Source organism: Barbus barbus, assembly GCF_936440315.1.
Source record: "Barbus barbus genome assembly, chromosome: 50".
NCBI lineage: Eukaryota > Metazoa > Chordata > Actinopteri > Cypriniformes > Cyprinidae > Barbus > Barbus barbus.
Genome location: NC_136728.1, coordinates 4,097,986 through 4,107,228, shown reverse-complemented (window position 1 = coordinate 4,107,228; position 9,243 = coordinate 4,097,986). Strand labels below are relative to the sequence as shown.

At 35.1% G+C, this 9,243-nt stretch overlaps 1 long non-coding RNA gene across 1 annotated transcript; it reads right to left on the bottom strand.

Moving 5' to 3' along the window:
* Window positions 1-6,490: 6,490 nt before the first annotated feature.
* Window positions 6,491-8,802, bottom strand: LOC306868183. Its single transcript, XR_013784087.1, has 2 exons — window positions 8,511-8,802; window positions 6,491-7,021 (listed from the first exon to the last, which is right to left on the bottom strand). It is a non-coding gene; the product is annotated as an uncharacterized lncRNA (long non-coding RNA).
* Between the last annotated feature and the right edge of the window lie 441 nt (window positions 8,803-9,243).

Sequence of the window (9,243 nt, the reverse complement as noted above, 5' to 3'; positions counted from 1 at the left end):
TATATGGAGCTTAAAACGCCTAGTTTTACGATGCATAACCTCATTGGCATATCATTTCCATGCATATTCTAATCCACGTGAAATTTAACAGTCAAAGGTACAAGCCGTTAAGGAAATATGAGATATGGACTAAATGCAATTTGTGCCACATTCAGTTTTATTGCCAAAATCATCCAGAATGTTTAGGATATATCAAAATATCTATAAAAACGAAACTCTCTTTGTAGTATTGTGTTTAAATGGACAAATTCACACAAAAATTATGTCAAAATGCCCATCTTGGTAAGTATCGTATAGCAGATATAGCTAGCTGAATGTACTTTATCAGTGCAATGATCAGTGCATTCTCTTAAAGTGACAGCACTTTAACAACAACAACGAGGAAATCACTCACTGCTCTTGATTGAATAGCTTTTGTAACTTTAAAAAATATTAATCTTTCATTTATACTGAAAAATATGCAATGCTATTTTACATTTGATTATTCAATTTCTGTACTAAAAACTAATGTTAGACCTACCTAAAAAAACCTGAAAATCAGTTTATTTTATTTGTATCTTTGCTCCGTTGTATTTATTTGTGCTGTTGATTGTACAGTAGTTAGATAGATTATTTTTATTTTCTTTATTTTTATTTGACAGTATAGTTTTTCCCTAAACATAGCACACACTGAACCGTACCGAAAACCATGACTCTAAAACTGTGATACAAACCGAACCGTGAGTAAGTTGAACCGTTCCACCCCTAATATATATTATATATCACATATATAAGACAAGCAGTGTGGAGAATGATGATTCTGTCGATACAACCTTACAAAAGTTTGCATATAAAAGTCTGAAAACAGGTGCTAAAAAGCTTTTTTTAATAAGTAAACAAACTTTGTAAACATCTTTGATAATGATCTACAGGCAAATGCTAGAGTCTGTTTGCATCGTCAGCACATGCTTCAGTGCTCTGAGAGAGTTTATAGTGCTGTGAGTTTAACACTTCATGACTGAGAGCAGAACACAACACAATCTTCATCATCACACAAGACACAACAACAACAATGAACAACATCATCATCCTCATCTGGACTCTGACTCTCTGCATTCAGGGTAAATATTTTATAATAAATCGCAAACTATGCTTCAACGTCTCATATAGTATGATACATCAGAATGATAATATTTGATCAAAATGTTCACTAAACAACTAAACTGTCTTATTTCAGAGATCTGGGGACAAATGACAGTGACTCAGAATCCAGCGATAAAATCCATCAAACAAGGAGAAACTGTTACGATCAGCTGTAAAACCAGTCAGACGCTTTCTAGCTGTGGTAGCTGTGTGTCTTGGTATCAGCAGAAACCTGGAGAAGCTCCTAAACTCCTCATATATCAGACATCAAGCCGTTACACTGGAACTCCATCTAGATTCAGTGGCAGTGGATCTGGCACTGATTTCTCTCTCACCATTAGTGGAGTCCAGCCTGAAGATACAGGAGATTATTACTGTATGAGTCACTACTATATGAGTAGCTGGGTGTTCACACAGTGATAAAGAGTCGTACAAAAACCTCCGTCAGTCAGAGTCACAGTGACTGCACTGATACAGCTGAGAGATACTGCAGCTGCTCTACAACACAATCACACACAACACTGATCAGATCACAGACACTAATATCATGACAATCGACATCAGTCTTGTATTTCTGAAGAGAATGAGTCAGTGTTTTAATATAATTATCATGTTTTAGGTGTAATATGATCCTAGCTCTGGGCCAAACACACAGTTACACTCGGCCCACATGCAGTAAAGAATTACGGCCCTTGTGTGGCCCAGATGCCTCATGTATAAAACTCTCCGTAGATTTCATCCTAAAAGTGTACGTACACACAAAAGTTTTCAGATTTATAAAAGCATGTGTAAGCCAGAACATCCCTTTATAAATCCCAGTCAGGGGAAGTTTGTGTGTACATGCATCTCCACCTCGTCTCCTTCCAGAAACCACCATATATGGAGCTTAAAACGCCTAGTTTTACGATGCATAACCTCATTGGCATATCATTTCCATGCATATTCCCATCCATGTGAAATTAACACTGTCAAAGGTACAAGACGTTAAGGAAATATGAGATATGGACTAAATGCCATTTGTGCCACATTCAGTTTTATTGCCAAAATCATCCAGAATGTTTAGGATATATCAAAATATCCATAAAAACGAAAGTCTCTTTGTAGTATTGTGTTTAAATGGACAAATTTGCACAACAATTATGTCAAAATGCCCATCTTGGTAAGTATCGTATAGCAGATATAGCTAGCTGAATGTACTTTATCAGTGCAATGATTAGTGCATTCTCTTAAAGTGACAGCACTTTAACAACAACAACGAGGAAATCACTCACTGCTCTTGATTGAATAGCTTTTGTAACTTTAAAAAATATTAATCTTTCATTTATACAGAAAAATATGCAATGCTATTTTACATTTGATTATTCAATTTCTGTACTAAAAACTAATGTTAGACCTACCTAAAAAACCTGAAAATCAGTTTATTTTATTTGTATCTTTGCTCTGTTGTATTTATTTGTGCTGTTGCTTGTAGTTAGATTATTTTTATTTTCTTTATTTTTATTTGACAGTATAGTTTTTCCCTAAACATAGCACACACTGAACCGTACCGAAAACCATGACTCTAAAACTGTGATACAAACCGAACCGTGAGTAAGTTGAACCGTTCCACCCCTAATATATATTATATATCACATATATAAGACAAGCAGTGGGAGAATGATGATTCTGTCGATACAACCTTACAAAAGTTTGCATATAAAAGTCTGAAAACAGGTGCTAAAAAAGCTTTTTTTAATAAGTAAACAAACTTTGTAAACATCTTTGATAATGATCTACAGGCAAATGCTAGAGTCTCTTTGCATCGTCAGCACATGCTTCAGTGCTCTGAGAGAGTTTATAGTGCTGTGAGTTTAACACTTCATGACTGAGAGCAGAACACAACACAATCTTCATCATCACACAAGACACAACAACAACAATGAACAACATCATCATCCTCATCTGGACTCTCTGTATATATATACAAGGTAAAGTTTTCATGATAATATTAAACTGAAATACTTATATTATGAAAAGTGACATTTACACATAGATCATGTTTTTAAACTCTTGCTATGTTTCTAACAGGTTTCAGTGGACAAGTGACTGTGACTCAGACTCCCTCTGTTAAAGTAATTCAGATTGGTGAATCAGTCACTATAAACTGCAAAACAAACACAGCAGTGGCCAACTGTAATGGTCAATATACTTGTATGGCCTGGTACCAGCAGAAACTTGGAGAAGCTCCTAAACTCCTGATTCATTCAGCAAATCGAAGGGATTCAAACACTCCATCTAGATTCAGTGGCAGTGGATCTAACAGTGATTTCTCTCTGACCATCAGTGGAGTCCAGACTGAAGATACATGAGATTATTACTGTCAGAGTTTCCATGTGATCAACAGTAAAGCTGTGTTCACACAGTGATAAAGAGTCGTACAAAAACCTCCGTCAGTCAGAGTCACAGTGACTGCACTGATACAGCTGAGAGATACTGCAGCTGCTGAGAGAGGATGACACAGTGTATCAAACTTTTTTTCTTTTCATTATTTATTTGTATGATATAGTTTGTGAAGCAAATATTTATTAGGAGAAACAAGGAGAGAGAGGTCGAAACCAGGCAAGGGTCAAACCCAAGGCAACCAGACAGAGAAGCAAACGACATGCAGGGGCCGATTAAAACTTATATCCAAAGTTTTCAAAATCCAGAGTCATAAAACCAAGACTGGAGAGTGTGAAACAAGCAAGACTTCACACTGAGTCATCAAACAGTCAGGGTTTAAATAAAGTCAGCTAGTCTAATTGGGCTGATGAGAAACAACTGAGAACAAACACATTAGACTTTAGGTGAGTGTGACGTCTGGTGACAAACGGTGTGACAATACCAAGGAAATATACTTTAGTCATACTGTATATCACTTACTAGTTATCACATTGTCTAGAAAAATAAATGTGTGGTGATTGTTCATGCAAAACATGCCACCACAATGTAAACAATTTTTCCAAGATTTGCCTTGTCTTATATTACTAATATTTTGATGTTTAGATTTGACTGGAGCTCTGAGGGATTCAGAGTAAGTTTTTGTTCAGCAGGTAAATCATCAGTACTAAACAAGCACATTATAACAGACTCATTGACTCATGATCGAATCTCACCAGTAACTTATTGTCTGGCTGATCTGATTCACTCATCTGATTTTCACACACAACTTCAGCATGAATGGGTTTAGCTAATCATTCAAAATGGGGGGCTGCTGAATTCAAATCTGCGTTCTGCCTTTTATGGCATGACACCCATATCTAGTTCTTATGTAAAAAGACGGGTTTTTATGCATAGTTAATACATTACACTATTAGGCTACTTTGCCCATCGCCAGTTGTAGATCAACTAACAGAATCTATAAAGGTGCAACATCCATTTACTTACACATATTTGAGAAGCGAGATATTTCATGATATAGTTTGGGAATATTCAGAATAAAATAAATAAATAAAACATAAACCTATCAGTAATACAGTGGTATCGCTACTGTTGTGTCACATGACACATGAATACCCCCCCCCCACTCGTGCCCCCTCAAAAATAATGAGTGCATGATGCCTCTGACACTACAATACTAAATTATTTGTCAAATAAATGAAACATGATAAAATTATTATAGCTTATTCTCGAGATTGCAGTGATACATGACATGGTGAAAGATTACTGAATGAATAATGAAAGTAGGTTAAGATGAATGGTAAAAGTGGTCTAGAACCGCCCCAGCTCAGAATAGAGCCGCTCCATCAGCAGATGTTCAGCGTGCTCACAGGAGCTTCATGATACAGTGAAACTACACAGAGTCAACACACAGAAAACCAACAGTGATCTGAGGAAATGTTTCAGGGTTTGCGGTCCATAATTTGCCTACACAGAATAGTTTCATCATTTCCTTCATCTGCAGGTGTTTTCATGGTTCACTGAGTGACATTTGATTATAAAATATGAGCTTGAGTTCTGGGGCCTCATTTATACATACAATTTTCAGAAATTCCTTACAAATGATTTATAAAACCATCCTAACACACAAAAAAACGTTTCTAAATACATTAATCCTTATAAATCTCAGTTCATTTTGAATTCAGGCACAATGTGAACTAAATGTATCAACCTACAAAACAGCCACAAATCTCTCTTAATGGTTCAGAAGAAGTACAGCACTCATCACCATGGACACGGAACTCCAAACATGTTTATATTCAGGAAATCATTAATACATGTGATGTATTTTTCACAAAGCATATAATGATGTTAATAAATATTGTGATTGTCTGTTTTACGTTATTGTTTTCTTTTATTTTTTATCTTTATAATTTCATAAACAATGTTGCATTATTTTGATGGCATATATATATATGTGCACAAAGGTTTGTATGAATGCTCTTTTGTACAGATAAAAATATTTTCACGTCATTTCACATAATTTTTGCCTTTGAAAATCACAATTTGTTTATAACTTTTGATGAATACTACATAATTTAGGATTGGATGATACATGCATTTTATAAACGAAGCCTGTGATCTTTTCAAATTCAAAAAGACAATAATAAGTCAATTAAAGGTAATACATTATTTTATTTGCTAACTGAATTTATTTTTAATAAATTTAATTGATTAAATAAAATCCAGTATAGTTGAAACAGCTGTTAAATTTTTAATCTTTAGATTAAAGTAACATTTCACCCATCTGTGCTTTTATTTTGGCTTCCAAAAATATGAATCAGATTAATATTAATCTAATAAATCTACCATAAACAAAACCACAATAACACAAATCCACCATTAAACACTTCAAAATCCATTTAACTGTCAAAATCACAAAATAATAGTGAAAGATTGCCAGCCAAACATTAAAAGCGCAATAAATTTACTTAATTGAGAGATCAATAGGAATATAACCTCGGTTTTCAGTTTTGTGTCAAACTGGTTTATTTTAATCTATATGCACAATTAGTGTCAGAATGAATGATTATTGATTTTTGATCATGGATTTTTATAATTATGATATTTTCATAAATTAAATTTTACCATCGTCTGTAAAGTTAATGTGTGTGTCAGTTTGCTGCTTGACTGCAGCAGAAGTGAAACTGGTGTGTTTCAGTCCAGATCATGTAACCAATCAAACAGTGACTCTGGGAGTGTGGGCTGAAAATCTCATTTGCATTGTCAGGGTGGAGTGATTGTGATCCTCTCAGAATAGAGCAGCTCTGTCTCCAGAGACCATGTTCAAACCCCAAGAGCTTTATTTGACTAGATTTACTGCTACTGATCGAGCTTCTGAAAAGCACCTGAACAAACACTACATGCATCTTCATCTGTTAGTTGAATGATGTTGTCAGACACAAATGGAGCTTGTTGAGAAGCTTTATTGAATGTTGCAGCAAACACAGCAGATTGAAAGATCAGCCAGTGCTTTGACACTAGAGCTCTCTTTCAGTATTGAGTTGTAAATGACTACAGCTGCAGCACTAGACTCATGTGAATCCTGCCTGACACAGGACACTCAGATACGGCTCATCTTCAGGAGAGAGCAGCGCTCACTGGAGAAACATCAGCACTGCGAGCGACTAACAGCTACTCTTCTGGAACGAGGCCTCAAGATGAGCTCCAGCATGTGTTACTCTGCAGACGTACTGCTCTTTCTCTTCCCAGAGTGCTTTGCTGAGGGTCAGGACGCTACTGCGGCTGTAGCGGCCATTCTGCTCGCTCTCTGCGCTGGTCACAACCCCCTCGGTGACCTCTGAGCCGTCCAGTGTCCAGCTCACCAGCGCCCCCTGTGGAGAGTAAGAGCTGAGCAGGCAGAGCAGTGCGGCTGATTCTCCAGAGATCTGCAGAGAAGAGGGCGGCAGCAGAGACACTGAGGGCTTCACTGTGGGACCAGCTGCAGGAGACAAACACAACACATTCACAAACACACAGAAAACACACTGCAGCTCCAGCACTCTTCTGTCCTGCAGCATTCACAGCATTTCAACACGACTTTCAGCAGCAGACATGAGGAGTGCAGTCAAAATCACAACAATCTCATCATTCATCTTATTCAACATCAATACAGATGTACAATAAACTACACAATCACTATATACATTTACATGAAACCTCATCAATTAAACTTAACATACTAAAGTCCTATTCGGACAGTAATTGTTTCTCATATGGATTTTATTTTATTTTATATTGTTTTTTTTAAATAAAATTTATTTTACTTACAAATTTATTCTTACTATTATATAAAATGTATTCTTATTATTCCAAGCATACTTTGTAAAATGTAATCATATTTATTACTTGATTATTTAAATCTCCAGTTTAAAAATAGGAAAATAGACGTGCTATAGTTGTATATAATTATACGTGATATAGTTATGTATATAATAACTGTATATAGCCTAATACACATTTTAATATTGTACTGCATACCAGCTGCTGCCTAATAAAGACCCATTTCAAATGTTTATGTGCTTTTCTTCTCTTTCTGCTCACATTCGCTGTGGTGGAGCAGTTATAAAATATTGCTCTTGTAAATACTTTCCAGCATTTCATAAATAAATATGCATGCAAATTACACCGAAGCGCAACAGTTACCGTACGGTGTTCAGGAGAGATCAAAAAGGGTTTAAACACTGAATTTTGAATCAATTTCTTCACGTAAACTCAGAGATGTGGATTCAGACGACAATTAAATTACCACACGACCTTGGTGTTTGTCAGAAAACAGTAGGTAATTCAGCCGGGGATTTTTACACGAGTGGTGAGAGAAAAACACCAACATCTGGCATTAAAATCACCAACTACCCCCTGTAAATGCTGAAAATCACTTACGTCCCCCTGAGAAACAATTACTGTCCGAATATGACTGCTTTCATTGCAGTTACTTTTATATTCAAACATAAAGAACTAATATTTTAGTACATATTATTCTCTTATTTTTGTCTTTACAATTATCTAAAATGTAACAAAAAATGTACATTGTTTTTCTAGTATTATAAATCACTAAATTATAAGCACAACATGAGATTCATTGACTGAACTACAAAAGTAACTACATCTATATTAAAACGACACTTTGTCATGTATAAAATCTATAATAAAAATGAAGTATTTATGAACACAGTGTAAAAATGAAGGAAAAACAAACCTGAGATGAACTGATAAACTCATATTGAGTAACATTATGGAAATGTGTTTAGACAAGATTTGTGTTCAGTAAGAATAATCCAGTTCTTAATCTGACAAAAACCTCAAACATTTATTATGCTTTTTTTTTTTTGGCTGTTTTAACATTTTCTTATTTTTTCATTGTTGTTTTCAATTATTTTTTAATTAAATAATAATATTTTGATATATGAGAATTGAAAAGACAGACTTACCGAGCAGCAGTTTAGTTCCTCCACCGAAAGTCCACCACAGTGATACAATCTAATGAAGCGGTCGTACAAAAACCTCTATTCCACTCGAGTGAACACAAACTCCAGCAGAGAGAGAAACACTGATACACACTGATAGTAGAAACACCTCAGCTGATGACAAAATAATTTCCAAATATTTGGTATTTTCTTTTCATAATCTGGTGAAGAGTTTAATAATCTAATTTACAATAGATTTGATTCAGTCTGACTTTATTGTATCATATATTTCTCATTCATTCTCTTGTTGTGTGCTGACTAACTAACAATGTTTAAGGGAATATATTTGATGAGCTGTGACCTCTGAGGTGACCTTTCACTTCTATTATCATGATGATGTTGTGGAGTTTCTCATAATGATGCTTCTGTTCTTCATCTTGATTCATCATCATCATTCACAGAAAACATGCAGCTTCAGTCAAATTAATGAGTAATTCTGAACTTGATTTATGTTTTTCAGTCTAGTCTCATTTGACACAATTATGAATCCTGTTTATATTTTTACAAGAAGGAAAAAAGGCCACATGAAAAGATTTACCATATAGAAAATATCAACATTTATTCAACATTAAAAAGATCATAATAGACATGAAATGAACACTACTCTGAAAATAAAACATGCCCACTTCTTTGCATCGTCAGCACATGCTTCAGTGCTCTGAGTGTAGAGGACAGATCACTGTAACTCAGAGTCCAT